Source organism: Moschus berezovskii, chromosome 15 (assembly GCF_049115385.1).
Source record: "Moschus berezovskii isolate FMDL1 chromosome 15, NW_MosBer_1.0, whole genome shotgun sequence".
Taxonomy (NCBI): domain Eukaryota; kingdom Metazoa; phylum Chordata; class Mammalia; order Artiodactyla; family Moschidae; genus Moschus; species Moschus berezovskii.
Window position 1 is genome coordinate 13,351,270 of NC_142474.1, and position 20,388 is coordinate 13,371,657.

The 20,388-nt window shown below is 41.6% G+C and overlaps 1 protein-coding gene across 12 annotated transcripts in view; it reads left to right on the forward strand.

Moving 5' to 3' along the window:
• Positions 1-20,388, forward strand: part of CHD6 (chromodomain helicase DNA binding protein 6) — a 203,300-nt gene that overhangs the window by 15,645 nt on the left and 167,267 nt on the right. For 3 of the 12 annotated variants that reach the window (XM_055437509.2, XM_088843771.1, XM_088843769.1), the window contains 2 exons: positions 13,882-13,953; positions 16,937-17,049. The exons of 4 other annotated variants lie outside the window; for them this stretch is intronic. The gene's annotated coding sequence lies outside the window, so the exon portion shown is untranslated. The remainder of the gene's footprint in view (positions 1-13,881; positions 13,954-16,936; positions 17,050-20,388) is intronic. 5 more of the 12 variants (XM_055437512.2, XM_055437511.2, XM_055437510.2 and 2 more) reach the window with 2 other exon arrangements.

Here is a 20,388-nt window from a genome sequence, read left to right on the forward strand (position 1 = left end):
TCTCCAGTCAAGTCGTGGCCCCATGAGTGCAAAGTCCAGTTGCTGTCCTTTGAATTCCTCGTGGAGAGCTGTGGGCAGCAGGTTCTCCATAAATGTTTGCCGTGATTACAGTCAGTTTTCTTTTGTTCAGGTACCCATGGTTGAGTTCTTAGGGCATTTTTATTTCAGTTGCTTCTCTCGTTTTTGTTATTAAACAGAAATTCCTTTAGGAATGAGAATGGATGGAGATGAAACTTTTTGGTCAGTTTTACTTCCTCATAATTCTGATGAAAGATTTAGGAAGTTAAAACCCAGTGATTAAAACAATGTCTGCATATGGAGTTGATTTATCTGTACTGTCTCTCATTAGCCCAGATAACTAAATTTGCCTTTAACTCTTGGTATTTGTATAAAATCAACTAGTATTAATATACCCTTTAAAATAAAGACTCTACATAGAGTACCTAGAATCTTAAAGTATTCCTAAGGTTTACCTTCCCCAACAGCACATGAAAGGTAAACCTCAAAAATAATACCCAGATTCTGTTAACCTGTGTATTGACTCAGAACTTTATTGCTATGGTATAGAAACAGACATGGTTTGTGCATGTGAAATAATTCCTCTTTGCCAAATAAATTTATCTGTGCGTGGGGATAGTATTTTAAAGTGTTGTGAAGCATTTTCATGTCAACCTTTCATACTCTGTTCTAATGGAGGGGAGTTGGAACATATGGAAATTAAGAACTTTAAAAATATTTGACAGCATTTATACCCCTTGCCACTTTGTAGTTTGAAAAATTGCAGACCTACAGAAAGTAAGTTAAGAGAATTATACCTTAACACCCATCTCCCGTCTACCTGGATTCATCAATGATTAATGTTTTGCCAAATTTGCTTTATATCTTTCTCCATGTCTGTATGTGTGAAGTGTGAAAGTAAGTCTCTCAGTCATGTCCGACTCTATGCAACCCCATGGACTATAGCCTGCAGGCTCCTCTGTCCGTGGGATTCTTCAGGCAAGAATACTGGAGTGGGTTGCCATTCCCTTCTGCAGGGGATCTTCCCAACCTAGGAATCGAACCTGGGTCTCCTGCATTGCAGGCAGATTCTTTACCGTCTGAACCACCAGGGAAGCTATATGTCTAGTTCTTTCTAAAGCCATCCTCCTTTGAGAGTTTCTTGCAGACATGGTGACACTTCACTCCTAGAGAAAGGGTGTGTAACTATAATACAGTCGTATCACTTGGGATACTTGACATAAAACCAGTCTGTAGTCCATATTTAATTTTCCCATATCCTTGTTCTCTGGCTTTTTTACTTTTCCCGATCTAGTATTCTGTCGAGGATCATACATTGCATTAAGTGTGTCCTTAGCTTTCAGTGTGGATTAGTGTGATCTGGCAGTCACAGGGCTTCCAAAATGGGAGTGAATACCCCCTTCAAAGGACGTCATGGCCCTGCTTCCCGTCCTTCTTACCTGTTTACCCGCTCCCACGGCCCCTGTCACTGGCTGGGAATGGGCCTTCTTAGACTGATGGCAGCTTCCTAAAGTAGAACCTAGCCCTCAGTGCAGACCTGCTTGTGCACATCCTCCTGATGCCCAGAGAGGCTTTGTCCTGTGCAGAGAGTTGCTGTCCAGTTTAGGGTTAAAGCCATTCATGTGGTAGCACGGGGAACTGTATTCAGTATCTTGTAATAACCTATAACGGAAAGAATCTGAAAAAGAATATATATATATTTACACACACACACACATAACTGAGTTACTTTGCTGTACACCTGAAGCTAACACAAAATTGTGAATTTACTATACTTTAAAAAATGGTAAAAGAAATTGAGAGTGTGGTAGTGTTAATGAGACTTTGGGAAGAGTTTTGCATAGTTGTCTCTAAATCACCTGAAACATTAAGAGTTAGGAGTTGTCTTCTGAGGACATTTCTTGAGGACCGCTGATTATGATGACCTTGTCGTTATATAGTTCATATTAATAGTTTTAATTAAAACTGTTAAGGGCCTCCCTACCCCCACCCCCACTTTAAATATTCTAGTGGTCATGGCCTTTTGCTCCCTTGCCCTTCTTGCTTTACACTCCTTCCTGGGCAGACTTCTTTCTTGTTTTAGCTCTTGATGACCCTGAAATCTTTGTTTCCATCCACATTCTCTTCTGAACGCCAGACCCTCATTTCCAACCGCGTAACTCTTTGCAGCTTCACCTGCATGTCCCACATGCAAAACTGAACTTGCTATCCTTCTGTGTAAACCTGAGCATTGATTTGAATATTGGGTGGGTGGGGGTGAGAGTGACATGGTATTTGACCAGGGGACTAAGAACACTAGACTCAGGTCCCTTACCAGCTCCTGCCCTCCCTAACACCCTTCCCCTCCCTAAGCCCCGTCCCCGCACTGAGCCCCCCACCCCCCAACATACGCACTTAATGGGAAAGAGGCAACCAAAGGCAGGGCTTTGCTCATAACATCATTTCCGGCTGAATGTGGAGTCTTGGAAGTTAGACTTTATGAAAGGGTTCTCAGTCTTTCTTTTTGTTTTTTCATTATCACTCCCCTAAGGAGCCTTTTTTAGACAGGCTATTTTTTTTAGTATTATCCTCCCATCCATGAAGATTTAATACCACAAATATGTAGTGTATCTGTTTATGTACTGTGTCTGCTTAATAACAAGTAAGGTATTTTAACCCCCAGGAACCAATTTTTGCCCCCTTGGGGAGGTACTGCCCCCTTGAGAATGCATGCTTTAAGCTAAGCTGGAGGCAGTCTGTGAAGTCTAGAAACAGCACAAGCCAAAGTATCTGCTTGCCGTCTCTCCTACCCACAGAGAATTTACCTTAGGCTCACAGCTGATGGCTGAAACCAGAGTTTGGTCATCTTGTGACCCTGGCTCACAGTAATAACACTATACTGTTCCCAGTGTACACGCAAATATGTTTCAGATGTTTTAATACTCAGTATTTATTCTTACTGCTTCTCATGTATTCTATTTTTAGTCTGTATTCTTTTAAAGATCGTTTTATTGAGGTAATTTGCATACTATAAAATTCACCTGTTTTCTATATTTTTTTTTATTTTAAAAGAAATGCTGATTGTGACCCACTGGTTGGCAACAGCCTGACACTCAGCCAGAACAGTGCCAGGGCCTCACCAATCTAGAGACCACCCATAGTCCACCAAAGAAGTGAGAAGGAAGTAGTGACAGGGTCCTAACCCTGAACCCCTGGTTCTCACTGTAGTCATGGGACTTTGTTTTAATAAATACCCTTGGACTTGAACAAACTGGTCATTTTACTCCTTGGTTGGAGACGAATGCTGGAGAGCTCCTGGGGGGCTCAAACAGTAAAGAATTTCCCACAGTGCGGGAGACCAGTGTTCAGTCCCTGGGTCGGGAAGATCTCCTGGAGAAGGGAATGGCTACCCACTCCAGTATTCTTGCCTGGAGAATTCCATGGACAGAGGAGCCTGGTGGGCTACGGTCCATGGGATCACAAAGAGTCAGACATGACTGAATGACTAACACTTTCACAGGGGATGAATGCTGGAGATCTCTTGGCAGGGGCCGTGAACTTTTCAAACCCACAGGTGAAAACTGCTTTGGTGGCAGCCAAAGGGTTTGCCTTGCCAGGAAGGTGAAACGGGCATCTTCATTCTGTGATTCATGGAGCCCGCACACATACCCCTCCCCCCACCAAAAGAAAGTGGAATGGGGATATGAAGAGGGGAAGATTGGGTTTATCTGTAAGAATATTGGAGAGAGCGACTGTGGCAATCTATATATTTGATTAATTTGCCGTCATTAATCTCTTAAAAGGGGATGAAACACTGAGGAAGTAAAATAGGAAACTACTGAGTTTTCATTAGGAAAACAGAGAAGGTCTAAAAAATGAGGTATGTTGGGGTGCATGCGTGGTCAGAGGGAGGCCGTGCCTGCAGCCAGAAGGAATCATCTGTGCAGACAGGGAAATGAGTGCTCAAAAGGTCTGGAGAGTAGATTTTGCCCGTGCTTACTTTTCTGTTTTTTGGTCGTACTGTGCAGCATGTGGGGATCTTAGTTCCCCCACCAAGGATCAAACCCATGCATCCTGCATTGGAAGGCTGGAGTCTTAACCAGCAAGGAAGTCCCTGCCCCGGCTTGCTTTTGACCCCAGAGCCTGGCAGGGCAGGATTATGATAGGAGCAAAGAAAAAGAAAAAGGGCTTCCCTGATAGCTCAACTGGTAAAGAATCCGCCTGCAATGCAACTCAGGAGACCTCGGTTCGATTCCTGGGTTGGGAATATCCTCTGGAGAAGGGATAGGCTACCCACCCCAATATTCTTGGGCTTCCCTTGAGGCTCAGCTGGTAAAGAATCCGTCTGCAATAGGGGAGACCTGGGTTGGATCCCTGGGTTGGGACGATCCCCTGGAGAAGGGAATGGCTACCCATTCCAGTATTCTGGCCTGGAGAATTCCATGGATATAGGAGCTTCCTGATAACTCGGTTGGTGAAGAATCCACCTGCAATGCAGGAAACCCCGGTTCGATTCCTGGGTTTGGAAGATCCTCTAGAGAAGGGAAAGGCTACCCACTCTAGTATTCTGGCCTAGAGAATTCCATGGACTGTATAGTCCATGGGGTCTCAAAGAGTCGGACATGACTTAGCAACTTTCAGAGAAAACTGAGACATCCCATCCCAGAGCAGCAGAATAATTAGAGCAGATATTCGTGGAGTGCTTAACTGTATGCTGGGAACTAAACATTGTATAGTCTCACTTTATATTTAACCTTTTAAAACTATGAGGTTGTACATTATGTTGGTGCCCGCCTCCCTAACTCCCCATGTTGTGGTGAGGAAAACTGAGGTACAGGAAGGTAAAGAAACCTGTTCAGAGTCACACAGTTTTTTGTTCTTACGTGTAACGTGGGACACTGGGGACCCTGCCTTGACTCGGTGAACCTGCTGTCTCTGGGACTAGCCTTCTGAGGAGTACAGCTTACCTGGCAGATCCCGTGGTCATCATTTAAGTCACTTAGTTTCCAGGTTGCTGCCCTGAAGTTCACTGTTAGAGGCTGGTGACCACAACACTAAAAATAACATTGTCCTAGAGAATATTTATAGTTTTTTCACTCCCTCTTCTTGAGTACAGACTGTGCCTTATCTGGGAAATACCACTTATTTTAGGGCTCTTGAGTTGGGCATTTAAATGGTAGGGCTTGTTAAGTGGTAGTCATATTTCAAATTAGTTCTGTAGACATTTGCATGCTTCCTGAGTTCCCTGTGACGTATCTGGTGCCAGGGTAACATGTTACCACAGGTCTAGTAGGGGAAATAGACACGAGCAATATTTAAATTGCAGTGAAACAAAATAAGTAGAACCGTAAAAGGAACATTAAGGCATATGGGAGGTTAGGAAGAACTTCTCAGAAGAGTTATCATTTGAGTTGGGTTTTGATGGATGAATAGAAGTTAGCCTGGTAGGTAAATAGTTGCAGAATAATTAAGTGAAAATGGCTAGAGAGATGGACAGAGGCTTCCTTATGTTATTGCTAGTGTGTTTATAGATTCTTAATGATATAGTAGAAAGAGCTTCCAGTTGTAAAATCTCACCCTTTTCCCCTAGTGTCCTGAAATGCCATTCGGATGCTATGCCTCAGCAGTAGGACAACTGGATGCCCAGGGATATTGCTGTGGGCCAGTTATAGGAGGGAAAAAATTGCTACCCATGTAACACCCGCAGGCACACTGCAACTCTGGCAGTTTCCTACTTGTGTGAGGAGATGGGGGTATTCCTTGTAGCCTAGCTCCAAGCTAAGACTTTTTGTTGGCCACACTATGTGGCATGTGGGATCTTAGTTTCCTGACCAGGGATCGAACCCACACTCCCTGTGTTGGAAGCGTGGAGTCTTAACCACTGGACCACCAGGAAGTCCAGAGATTGATATCTGTGGATATCAGTACTACAAAGTATAGTATTTTTGAAGTATAACGTGCATTTGGTGAAGTGTGCAGATATCAAGGGTACTGCTCACTGGGTTTTTACATGTGTATGTTCCTTTGTAGGGCTTCCCCTGTGGCTCACTGGGTAAAGAATCCTCCATCAATGCAGGAGCCACAGGAGACATGAGTTTGTTCCCTGGGCCAGGAAGATCCCCTGGAGAAGGGCATGGCAACCCATTCCAGTATTCTTGCCTGGGAAATCCCATAGACAGAGAATCCTGGTGGGCTGCAGTCTGTAGGGTTGCAAAGAGTTGGACATGACTGAAGCGACTGAGCACACACACTCGCATACAGAATGTCTTGGTTTGTGTCTGGTTTCTCTTCCTCAGCTTTATGATTGTGGGATTCATATAGGCTGCTGGAGAGCACTGATAACCCGTCATACTGTCAGGAAGCGATCCAGAGTAATCAGATGCAGCTTATGCCATTGAGAGTTGGTATGAATTTACTGGTGGCATTTGTTTATGCAGAACGCATTTGCAAGTGCCACATACCAGGTGCTTTGCGCGGGCCTGGCGAGCACAGATGAGTAAGTTCCTTCTATCAAGGAGCTTTCTGTCTAGTGAAGGAGATAAACATACACACATAATGACATATAATATACATAATTAAAATGAAGGTTTGGTCAACCTTTATGGTTTTTGCAATGATTTTGAAAGATTTTCTTTATGGTTTTTGAAAGACTTTCTATTGGAGGTGAAATGTCTTCTCATTGTCAAAGGATTAGAATTTTTCCAGGTGGTCAAGTTCAAGTGTGGAGGTGTGAAGCATCATGGTATCTTTGGAAACTTGGATTAGTAATGCTTTTAGATTGATTAAGATGTGTAAGAAGGCCAAAATTACTACTTTGGGAAGAAGTTTTGAGGAACACCTTAGTGTGCAAGTTTGGCTTCTTAGTTGGAGCTGTGGGTAGGAGAAGACCACTCTAGTGACCAATTATAAATGCATCATTACGGAGAAGGCAGAGAACAGAAGTCAAGTTTGGTAACTGCTGTAGCCAAAGAAAAACTCCCTGCACTGCTTTTCTGTTGATGTTGTGGAAGATTTTTTTGAGGTTAGATAAAACTACAGAGATGCTTATTATGAATGTGTTTTTTTTTTCTTAATAATTGAGCTGATTTGAGATGTCTAGTAAGCCATCAAAAATTTCCTAAGGGAGGGTGGATTTTTATGTACCATCTCTCCCTTAATCATGCGATTTTGTAGCACATGTGTTCCCTGTTCTCTCAGTTTGCTGGCGCTGCTGCTGCTGCTAAGTCGCTTCAGTCGTGTCCAACTCTGTGCGACTCCATAGACGGCAGCCCACGAGGCTCGCCCATCCCTGGGATTCTCCAGGCAAGAACACTGGAGTGGATTGCCATTTCCTTCTCCAATGCATGAAAGTGAAAGTGAAGTCTACCATAACAAAATACCACCGACTGGGTAGCTTACCCAGAGATATATTTTCTCATAATTCTGGAGGCTAGAAGGCCAAGGTCAGGGTGGCAGGTTTGGTCTCTCTTTGACTTGCATCACTCCTTCTCACCCTCTCCTCACCTAGGCTTCTCTCCGTATTCTGTTTCCTGATCTCCTCTTAAAAGCACACTTGCCATATTGGATTAGGGGCCACTCCAGAGACCCGTGCTTTAACTTCATTACTTCTGAGAAGACTTGCTCTCCGCATACAGTCACATTCTTAAGTACTGGGCATCAGGGCTTCAACCTGCAAGTTTTGGGGTTTGGGAGGACACAGGTCAGCTCATTTACACCCATGTTTCAGAACCTGCCCTTACATTGTTGGGCTGTGTGAGGGCTGTCCCCTGAGAAACGCAGGGGTCAGACCGCTCCAAGACAAGCAGGGAGCTGTGAGGTAGGCCAGAGTCTGCTCTGACCGCTCTGGGGGCTGGACTTGGTCTTAAAGCACCACCTCTGACTTCCTCATGACTTGTCTGTGCACACACAAACCTGTGAGTCTTGAGTGATGTGTCTAAAACTTCAGACCGGTATTCTGTCAATTCATAGAGATTGAAAATAGGGACTAGGGAGAAAAGAATCCAAACTCTAAAGGCCAGGTGAATGTCGTGAGAAAAGTGATGTCATAACTTTCATAACTCTTAATAATCTGCTCCAGTGTTGAGCAGAGCATATCCCTCTCCTGCCGTTTCACCCTTTTGATTAGCTGAAGTTAAACAGCCTTGGCATTTTCCTTATCAGAACATTTGAACACCAAAGAGCTGTTCCTAAGTCAGATCACCTTAACCTTCCTCCTGCTTGTGGGCGGAAAGTTGTTTTCTGTCGAAGGATCTTTATTTTGAATTTTCTGTTGTGATGGCCACTGAGGGGATTTTTCTTTTAAGGATGTGCTTTTAGATAGTCATCTCCTAAGCTTGTTTCAGTGGAGACAGAGAAATCTTGCTGGGATGAATTTTGCAGGGGCTGCTTTTGTTTCAGTCCACATTGGGATTCTGTGGTGCATATGAGGCTTATTATAGGTACCTGGGAGCTGGAAATCTGGTTTTCAGTGAAATCGTGTGTATTATGGTGTGTGTCCCAGAGTTGCTATGCTAAGACCCATTTTCAGAATTAGAACTTTGAGGCTTCTTGACCGTGAAGAGGTCTCATGCAGAGTTGAATGAGATATGTTAGCTCACATCATATTGTGTGTGTATGTGCTCAGTCGTGTCTGACTCTTTGCAACCCCGTGGACTGTAGCTCACTAGGCTCCTCTGTCCAAGGGATTTCCCAGGCAAGAATACTGGATGAGTTGCCATTTCCTCCTCCAGGGGATCTTTCTGACCCAGGGATCAAACCCACTTCTCCTGAATTAGCAAGCAGATTCTTTACTACTGAGCCACCTGGGAAGCCATCACATCATATTAAACCCAGCCTAATGTGAAGCAGGGGATTTGAGAAAGTCATGGCATGCCCAGGCGTGTTCATGTTGCATCCCTGTTACTGCCAACATAGTTCTGTTGCCTTTTCTATTCTTCCGCTTAGCTGTGAGCTGATTGACCATGAGTTTAATTTTTGCCAGTATGGGTCACAGTGAGCATTTAAAAATCTTTGAACAGCATTCAAAGGTATTGTGCATTGTGACTCTGATTTCTGCTTATATTAATATAATATTCATGTTCTCTTTGACTTGTTTGACTGTTTACTGATGAATGAGGGTTTTTTGGGGGTTTTTTTTGTTTGTTTTTTTTAACAGACATTACTGAGTTACTATTAATTCTTTTACAGGGAGTAAATTCATTGTTTAAAATGGGTCATAGTTCCAAAGTATACCCAGAATTTTACTTACTTTTTGAAGAAACAAAGCTCTTTCAAACCTGTTGAAAACAAAATTCAACTGAAGGAATTTTAAAGATCTTATTAACTTTCTTAGATGATTCATGAATTGGGCAGTGTCCCATCCAGCAAACAGAAGGGAGCTCTAAGGAGCTGTGTCAGATGAAAGATCTGTATGCAGAAGGGAATGAGATGAAGAAGTTACTTGCAAAGCGTGGATTATTTGTGGCAAGGTCACCTTCCTTTAGGGACTGCAGAAGTCTGTCAAGCAGATTACCTCACTAGTGCTGACCGGGTAACTCCAGATTGACTGTTTTAAGATTCCCCTCCTGGGAGAAGTTGAAACTATAAATTAGGTATTAAGTTGCTGTTTGGTGACCTGGGCTTACTTAGCACAAGTGACTCCATTTTGGTTTGGTTGTGTCTTTCTTTAAAAAAAAAAAAAATCCTTTCTGTGTTTCAGTTCAGTTCAGTTGCTCAGTCGTGTCCCACTCTTTGCAACCCCATAAATCACAGCCAGGCCTCCCTGTCCATCACCAACTCCCGGAGTTCACTCAAACTCATGTCCATCGAGTCGGTGATGCCATCCAGCCATCTCATCCTCTGTCGTCCGTGTCTTCTCCCGCCCCCAACCTTTCCCAGCATCAGAGTCTTTTCCAGTGAGTCAACTCGCCACATGAGGTGGCCAGAGTATTGGAGTTTCAGCCCTAGCATCAGTCCTTCCACTGAACACCCAGGATTGATCTCCTTTAGAATGGACTGGTTGGATCTCCTTGCAGTCCAAGGGACTCGCAAGAGTCTTCTCCAGCACCACAGTTTCTCTGTTTAGTCAACAGTATTTCCTGTACCTTCAACAAATCAAATGTTTTAATTTTCCACATTTGTCTATTTTGTTTCCTACCATTTTGTTCTTCTGTACTCTTAGATTTGACTCTGCTGACTTTTTTTTTGGCCTGTGATTTTTTTCTCTTTTGCAAACTAGGTAGGTAATGCTATTCTTGAAAAGTGTTTTTTAGCCACAAAGGTGCTAACAGTACTCATTTACTTTAGCTGGTGGGAGCCTGTGACCCGCAGCAGACTGATCTGAGATTCAGAGTAACGTGGTAGAATGGTGTGTTGTATCGGAACCATCTTTAGAAATCCTTGAGCATTTGGTGCCGTATTTTCTAGATACGTCTCCTGACTTTTAAAGTCCCCTCACCCTTTTAAAATTAGAAATATTTCAACAGAATAATTCAGATGATATCCTGCCTCTTAGGAGGAGGAGGAGGAAATGGGGTCCATAGGTCACATTGCATTGGGGAGAGGATGTTCCCTGTGCTTTGTATCTCTGAGTCTTTGACCCCAGTTCTTCAGTTCTTCGTAGTAGTATTTTACATTCGTTCTCTTGCCGTCACCTCATGGTGGATGGAATTATGTCCCTATCCCTTGATTTTGGGCTTGGCTGTATGACTTGCTTTAGGTCAGTGGGATGTTTGTAAACACAGTGGAAGCAGAAGTCTGCGCTGCGCTTGTGCTGGTGGGCTTGTGTCCTTTTGTGCCTTTGTCATCACCATGCGAAGACCTCTGACTAGCTGCAGCCTCTTCAGCTTGGGCCTCAGAGTGAGACCATAGAACAGAGCCCCCATAGATTATCTGTAACTTAAAGCAGAGCCACCACAGCTCAGACACCTGAGAGAAAATTAAATTCTTATGCCAGTGTGATGTTGTGGCTTGTTGTTGTGTGCATTATTGTGGCAGTAGATGACTAGTCCGGTCATCCTGCTGCATCCAGGACAGGCAGGCTTTCTTGGGTGGTCTCTCTTCCTACCTGGCCATTTACAGGGTTCTCCGTTGGCCCACTCCACCCTTTTCTTCCCACCCAGTGTTTTCCTCATTCTTCCTTGTTGTTCTCTACCTTATAGCTTCTACTTACTTGTATGTTATGTTCTCTCCTAGCTTTTCCTCATTCAAAGCCCTTTATGACTCCTCTGCTGCTGCTGCTGTGTCACTTCAGTTGTGTCTGACTCTGTGTGACCCCATAGACAGAAGCCCACCAGGCTCCCCCGTCCCTGGGATTCTCCAGGCAAGAACACCGGAGTGGGTTGCCATTTCCTTCTCCAATGCGTGAAAGTGAAAAGTGAAAGTGAAGTCGCTCAGTCGTGTCCAACCCTTAGCGACCCCACGGACCGCAGCCTACCAGGCTCCTCCATCCATGGGATTTTCTAGGCAAGAGTACGGAGTGGCTTGCCATTGCCTTCTCCGACTCTAGTTTGTCTTAAACTCATGACTTCTCAGCTCCCACTCCTGTTGCCTATGCCTTATTCGATACCTTCCATTTCATATTTCTGAGAGACAGTCAACTTTGCCTGGCTGGTTTTCTCCCACCCCAGAAATGTCATGTCCTCAATTGTTGGCCTGTTTGGTCATTGATTAGTGTTAGGTTAGGGGCCCACCTCTGGTCCAGATAAATGTGTCAGGGATGTGTTGGGAAGGGGACGTGTCTTGAAATACATGAATGCCTAATACTGCCTTGTTTAATAGAGGCTGTGAATGTGTGGAAATCGCAGTTATAAGACATGTCTTCTACACAGGGTTGTACGTCATCTGGGGGTTTTAGTGAGTATTCATGCTTTTCAGTTTCTGGACTCATCACTTCCCCAGAGGGGAAGTTTTTAACTTGGCTTTTGCAAGTTTAAAATGTTCTGGGGCTCATTCTGGTTTTAAGTTTCCTAGTTTTAAGATAACCCACCTTACAGCATGAGTTCTCAGGATGAACCTCTTTCACGGAAAAATGTGAGAGAAGAGACCATCTACTGGAAGGATTGCTACTCCACAAAACCTTCCAAAGAATTGAGAAGAACATAAGTTGGCCTATTCTAAAGTTCTAGGCTATTTAGGCGGTTCCATAGCTTTTTTGTATAGGGGAAGAGAGCGATCAAATTAAAGCTGGTTTATAGCATTTAAAAGGTTGTGCTTTTAATTTTGATTTATCTCTTTAAGTATTTGTGTTTTGGGATACTCTTATAAATGATACTTTAAAAACGTTAGTTTACAATTGTTCTTGCTAGTATATAGACATATAGTTCGCTTTTGTATATCGATCTTATATCCTATGATTTTAGCAAACCAATTTACTGATTTTAGAAATGTTATTCCAGATTCTTTGGGATTTACTATATTAATAGTTATGTTGAGTGCAAGTAAAGACAGTTGTATTTCTTCCTGTTTAATCTGTATGCTTTCTATTTCTTTTTCTTGTCTTATTGCACTGGCTAGGACCCCAGTATGATGTTGAAGTGATGTGATGATAAGATTAGACACTCTTGCCTTGTTCTTGAGTTTAGGGAAAAATTATGCAGTCCCATTAATGGTAGGCTTTTCGTTGATGCTTTTTATCAGATTGAAGAAGTCTGCTTTTGTTTCTAGTTTCTGGAGAGTTTTCATCACAAATGTTGAATTTTGTTAGATACGTTTATCTGCTGAGATGATCATGTGGGTTTTTTCTTTAGCCTGTTGATACAATGAATTACATTAATTGATTTTTGATGAAAGCCTCTTGCATACCCAGGATAAATCCCACTTGGTCTTGACGTATTACCCTTTTTATATATTTGCCATATTCAATATGATAGTATTCTGTTAAGGATTTTAGTGTCTTTGTTTTGATCTTTGTCTTAAATGTGTGGCTTCTTATATTGCTGTTGCAGGACTTGTCGGCTTAATGCTGGCCGACATTAGATGGAAGTATTTCTCCTCTATTTTCTGGAAGAGTATATGTAATATATTGCTATACAGGAGATATTGCAGATTCAGTTCCAGACCACTGCAATAAAGTGAATATTGTAATAAAGTGAGTTGCATGAATTTTTTGGTTTGCTCCTGCATATAAAAATTATGTTTATACTATAGTCTGTTGAATGTGCAACCACTAGCATTATGTCAAAAAAGCAATTTATATAACTTAAATAAAAATTAGTTTTATTGCTAAAACGGGCTATCATCTGTTAAAACAGGGTTGTCACAAACCTTCAATTAGTAAAAAATGTAGTGTCTGTAAAGCACATAAAATGAAGTACAATAACTATTTGGTGAGATTCTCCGCATGAAAGGCTGTTCAGGTTCTTTTGTTTAAGTGAGCTTGTCTAGCTTGTGTCTTTTGAGGAACTCATACAGTCATCTAAGTTGTCCAAATTTAGAGGCACGTTCTACCTTCACATAATATTATACTGTTCCACATTTCACATGCAGTATAAGACGCTAACAATACAGTATGCTTCTAGTTTTTCCCTTCTATCCTATGCGATTGTTGGTGTCATACATTTTCCTTTTAGATGTTTTATAAATTCTACAATATACTGTTAACTATCTTTGCTTTAGATTGTTCTTTTGGAATAATTAATAATTTGTGGGAAAGTTTTTTTATACTTATATTTTGGTAATTTCTGGAACTATTTTGTGTGGAGCCTAATTTTTTGTCTGGTTATCATATGCCTTTTCCTTGAAGGACTTCTTTATCTTTTCTTGTAGGGCAGGTGTGCTGACATTGAATTACCTCATCTTTTGTTTGTCTGAAAAGCCATTATTTTGCCTCCATTTTTGAAAGATATTTTTGCTGACTAGAATTCTGGGTCATGAAGTCTTTTTTTCTTTCTTTCTTCCCCTTTTCAGTGGTTAAGAGTTGCCACACCATTATCTTCTGGATTGCAAGTAGTGTGCTGAATTTCCACCCCCCCTCAGAAGGTAATGTCTTTTTCTTTCAGCTGTATTTCAGATTTTCTCTTTAACTTTGATTTTTAGCAATTAAACTGTGAAGTGTCCAGGTGTGTGTTCTTTGTTGTATTTATTTGTTTGTTTACTTATTTATATTCATTCTGTAGGATTTCCTCAGCTTCTTAGATCTGTGGTTTGATGACTTTATTTTTGGAAAATCTCAAGCCATTTTTCTTTCAAATGTTATTTCTGCTGTGTTCCCCCCGCTCCAGTTACATGCCTGTGGTATCATTTGATCATCTCTCACAGCTCTTGGATGTTCTATCTTTTGTGTCCTCCCTACCCGCCTCCCCCTTTTGGGTTTTGGTTTCGGTGATTTGTAGTGATCTGTCTTCAAGTTCGTTGATTCCTTCCTTGATTTTATTGAGTGTTTGGTGGGCTCGTCAAAGGAACTTTTCATCTCTGATACCATTACAAAAAAGCATTTCTCTTTGGCTCTTTCTTACATATTCTAGCTTTCTGTTGAAATTTGCCATCTATACAGGCATCTGTTCTGTTCTGTTCAGTCGCTCAGTCGTGTCCGACTCTTTGCGACCCCATGGACTGTAGCCTACCAGGCTTCTCTGCCCATGGGATTCTCCAGGCAAGAATACTGGAGTGGGTTACCATTTCCTTCTCCAGGGGATCTTCCCGACCCAGGGATCGAACCCGGGTCTCCCGCATTGGAGGCAGACGCTTTAACCTCTGAGCCACCAGGGAAGCCCCTATACAGGCATACGGTCTACTAAATTGTTTAACATGTTAAGCACTGGGTTTTTTTTTATAGTTTTAAAATTTTATTTGTTTATTTGTTTATTGGCTGCTCCGGGTCTTCATTGCTGCACACGGGCTTTCTCCACTTGTGGTGAGCAGGGGCTGCTCTTGACTTGCTGTGCGAGGGCTTCTCATTGCAGTGGCTTCTCTTGTGTGGAGCGTGGGCTCTAGAGTGAGTGGACTTCAGTAGTTTGGTGCATGGGCTTAGTTGCCCCTTGGCATGTGGAATCTCCCCACACTGGTAATCGAACCCATGTTGCATTGGCAGATGAATTCTTAATCACCGTACCATGTTATAACTGTCTTAATCATCGCTAAATTCCCTATCTGGGTCATCTCTCAGTCTGATTGAGTCTCTTCATAGCTTTGTCTCCATTTCATACCCACTTTGCTTTTTTGTATACCTTGTAATTTTTGATCAACTGCTGGACTTCGTTATAGAAAAGTAGAGACTGAGTTGGACATTAAACACTGATATTGAGATTACTGTTACATTTGGGGTAGGTTTTTGAGGGGAGGAAAAATGTAACATTTGTGTATACAGAATATTCAGGACCTGTTACAGGACTGGGAACATAATTTTCTTTGTTCAGTTGTAAAGTTTTACATTTCTCTAACTTGCTTTTCTTTTTATAGCATTCCTAAGAGTCACCTTATCAGAACTTAACCCTTGTAGTTGCTTTTTCCTTTCTTTCTGCTCCCACTGGACCTAAAACTCTTCCTCAGTTCTGTTGGCATGCGCACCAGATACGTTGTTAGCAGATTTGTCTTTTCTCGTTGGACTAAAGTAGGTCTTATTCATATATTTGGATCTCTATGATCTTTTTAATATATATATATAATCTTTTAGCTGCATTTTCAAAGTGAAGTCTCTCAGTCGTGTCCAACTCTTTGTGACCCCATGGACTGTAGCCCACCAGGCTTCTCCGTCCATGGCATTTTCCAGGCAAGAAGACTGGAGCAGATTGCCATTTCCTTCTCCAGCGGATCTTCCCATCCCAGGGATCGAACCCAGGTCTCCCACATTGCAGGCAGACACTTTACCCTCTGAGCCACCAGGGAAATACACACACACACACACGCACACACACGTACAGACAAACACACACACTCTCTCTCACTCTCTCTCTCACAGATGGGCACACTGTGTTACGTTGAATTGAGATTATGAAATAATTACGAGATTATGAAATAATTTCCTTAGCCAAAAATCCACACTGCTGTTCCCACTCGTGCCCACCACCAGTTAGTGGGAATATTGTCTCTGATTTTCCACAGTCAACTGTGACATATCTAAAAACTGCACTGAGGTGAAAAGTGAGGTCTAGAACGGTTGAATTTATGAAAGAGGGTAGCTCTTTATGTTTTCTTTACTGGTTTTATATGTCTGTTTTGACTCCCTACCTCGGCAGTGTGATCTTGAGAGGAAATAGCCGTCTTCTGCTCCTCTGCTGTCTTGTTAGTAAGCAGCACAATCTTGAGCACACAGTAGATGCTCCACAAATTATTGAACATTTCTGAGACTTAATAATACTAATGAATTTTGGAAAGAGTTGCCAGTAGCTTTTCTTTTTCTGTTTATCCCAGAAGACTTAATAGCGAGGATGATATTATTCCATTCCTTACCGGCTCTGTTTTCTTTGGCAAGTTGCTTAACATCCTGTGTTTTGGTTTCTTTATCTATACAATGGGAATAATAACAGTACCTAACTCATAAGATTATTATGATGACTCAGAAAAATAATGTAATAAATGTTGCTTGCTGCATTCTAGTTTCTCAGTTATTATTAACAGTGTATGTGAGAAAGGCAAGTTTTTAACAGTAAGGTTTTAGATGCTAAGGTCTTTCATTAGGAAGGCGTTTACTACCTGAAAACCATCTATCTGAGGATGGATAAATATAACTACTTCTGTATTAAATAAGGAAGTAACCTTTACTCAGAATATTAACAACAGAATGGGAACAGAGCTAATTAATTTCTACCTTGTTGGCAGTAATGCAATGTTGGATGTTTGCTGTATTCCCAGGGGCATAGTGATCAATACAGAAATAGATTTCCCAGATCAGCCTTCCCTAGGACCAAAGGTACTTCATCTTACAGATCATTGTTAGTTACAGTTGACCCTTGAACAGCATCGGTTTCAACAGCACGGGTCCACTTACATGCAAATTTTTTTTTTGACTGAACATGTGCCACAGTACTACGATCCATGGGTGCAGAACCTTGGATATGGGAGGTCGGCTGTAAAGTTATACATAATTTTCGACTGCACGTGGAGCAGCAACACCCCTCACCCCCACATTGTTCAAAGGTAAATACACTGCATGTCTTAAAACTATATTCTTCCTGCCTTTAGGCATCATTTATTGTTGTTTATTTTTACAGTCTCTTCCTTTTTACCACTGTTATTGACCAAGTCATGTTCAATAGAGAAATAAAACCCAGAGAGAATTATGGAAAGGGGCCTGATGAGAGTTATTACAAATTTTTGGCAGACAGCTATTAGGAAAATATTGTGAAAACTGGTGAGGTGCAATTTTCTAGATTCACTGTTTTGTTTACCTAACAAGAAGGGGGATGGAACAGACGGTTACAGATAAAAGAGAGTTCTCCTTTGTATAGCATTGAACCCCTTTATTAAATTAGTGGTTTTGATATTTGAACAGTACTCTCTCCTCTCAATGCAGTACACTACCATTATATGTGGAATAATGATAATTATTCATATACTTTTCTAAGTTTTGGAAGGAAATAGGTGATATATTTGACCTGCAAATCTGTGGCATAATCAAGTTTTAACTGCTGTGATACCAAGTATCAGGTGATAATAGCATAGCATGAACTACGTTAGGAGCAACAGGAATGGATGAGGGATTGAAATGAGAGAAGTTTATTTAACTTTTTTTTTTAACAACAGCAGGATTTTTTTATTATACTAAAGAGTATTTCTTCAGCTTGTACAAAAATATTTACTTTATATGATTGTTGGAAAAAACTGAAAAGTGGAGATAAACTGCTGAAGACTTAGAGACATGCCGTTAAAAAATACATATTTTGGTAGTCAGTTTCCTCAAATAACTTTTCTCAGAGTCAAGAGGCGTGAAGAGTTCAGCTTGGTATCAGGACACCCTGTCTGCACCTTGGTAATAGTACATGGCCTGATGGAAAGCACACCTCCAGAGGAATGTCGTAGAGAGAATTTCTGCTGACGAAAGCTGCCCGGAGTCTCTCACATACAGTCTTCAGAGGCCACTACCGTCAGCTTTCTTCGTGTTTGTTTTACGTAAAGGCTTTCTGCAGTTTTTCATGCCTTGTGGATGGTGGCCAAGCTTAGGTTTGGTTATGAATTCCTATCTCTTCTTTCCCTTAACCTTAAGAAAAAAGTTTTTATTACGGGAAATTTCAAACATTCATATAACTAGAGACAGTAGTACAGTGAATCCTCATGCCGTTCTTGTTTTATGTGTCCCTTCTGACTTTCTTTTTGACCTAGAGTATTTTGAAGAAAGTCCTGACAGCCTGTCCTTTCACCTGTAAATATTGTAGTGTGTGTATCTGTTGGATAGAAAAGTACGTTATCATACACATTAACACATTCCCTACAACCTAATTCCTTAATATACCTGATTCTGAATCTCTTCCCTTGATTTTTCTCAAAAAGGGCCTTTTTACAACTAACTCTTTGAATCAGGTCCAGATGAGGTCCACCTAGTGCATTTGATTGATACGTTATCTTTCCTTCCTGGAGAAGGCAATGGCACCCCACTCCAGTGTTCTTGCCTGGAGAATCCCAGGGACGGCGGAGCCTGGTGGGCTGCCGTCTGTGGGGTCGCACAGAGTCGGACATGGCTGGAGCGACCTAGCCGCAGTGCCTTTGACTGATGCCTGTCTTTCCTTTCTTTCAATCTAAAATAAATCTCTTTGTTGCTGTTACTGTTCTGCCTTTTCTTTGTGGAAGGAACTAGGTTGATCCGCTTGCCCACATTATGGAGTTTGCCGACTGTATCTTTGTATCATATAACATGTTACTCTTTTTCCATATTGCCTGTAAGCTGGTAGTTAGATTTGGAGGCTTAACAATTCTGGTAATCATTCAGATTTTGTTTTATTATTCATAGGTAGTATATCGTGCTTCCTGTTCACGTTTGGAAAGATGTTTGATTGTCCTCCTGTGTGTTCCTGCCATGTCTGATTGTCCTCCGGTGTGTGCTCAGAGTCATTGATGGGGTCATGTTGGCACAGCCCTTTGTTGTCAAGTTGTGTTCCCCCATTTGGCCAGTAGAAATCCATGGGGTGACTTCGGACAGCCTGCAGATTTCCAGTTCTTTCCACCTTTCATCTAACGGTCCTAATTTAACCCTAGCTGATGAATGTTGCCTGAATCATTTATTTCACTATTGTTAACACTTTAAGAAGACTGAGAGACTTGTAGAAAACGAAATGAAAAATTTTTATTAAGAACTTAAAAACAAAAAAAACAGTAAAATGAGGTGTCTGAAAAATTTGTTTATGCAAAGTACTTTTTTTGGTCTGATTATGTTTAGTGAAAGAAGTGTTGTGTAGAAAGGAATGTTTAAAACTTGTATGTTTAGGAACTCCCTGGTGGTCCAATGGTTAGGACGCACTGCTTCCACTGAATGGTTGCTTGTTTTGTTTTAGTCTGTTAAGTTAATCTGTGTGGATCAGAAAATGACTAGATTCTCAAGAATCTGAACATTGTTGTAACAGTGTGATGTTTTAAACAGTTGGGTATCACTGATAGGGATGAGTTAATACAGAACTATGAGGAAGCATCCTCAGGTCATTCTTTCCTTTTTAGTAAGTTTCTCTTGAAGGAAAAAATGAATTTATTATTACCCTTCTGTATTTTAAAAAATCCAGCTTCATATTCACCTGGAGAGCAGAGAACTCGGTAAGATAGCAGCTGTGTTACTGTTTTTGCAGGATTCTTTTCCCATAGTTTTGTTTTGTTTTTCTCTCCCTTTCTCTCTTGGTGTGTGGTTTTTATATATACTGGGTCATAGAGAATTTTAAGACATAGGATCCTTGGGAAAGGGTTTTTCAACATCTGAGGTCAAACACCCTCATTTTAAAGTTGAAGAAGAGTCGATTCCTTTGTTTCATTGGTGACTTTCCTGTATATCTGCTCTTGTTTGTTGCTGAGTGAGGTGGCTAGCTCCTCAGAGATACGATAAACCATACAGTGAGAGGGAGAAGTATGAGAGATGGTTGAATCTGGTGAAATATAAATTCAATACGTGTACATTGTATGGAGCACATGCTGACACAGTTCTTGGCTAGAACTGAGTTAATAAAGGCAAGCCACACGTGAGTTGCCCTCATGTGACTGACTGAGTCAGTTCCAGTATGGTACCAAACTCTGCAGTGGGAGGTTGGCCTCTCACATCTGGCCTCTGAAGGGGGGCCTTTGCCTTGGCACTGGTCCCTTGAGTAGGTGACGACAGGCAGAGCAGTGGAGCTGGTCTCGCTTGGGGTGCATGATGTGAGCAGCACCAGCTGTGCTCTGGAGGAAAACTTGAGGTTTCTTTCAACAAAGTTAGTGATGTTTGTACAGATTTTTTTTTTTTTTTTTTTTTACTGACTATCTTATAAACTCTTTCTTGGTTCTTGTAGTTTTGACGTTGTTTCT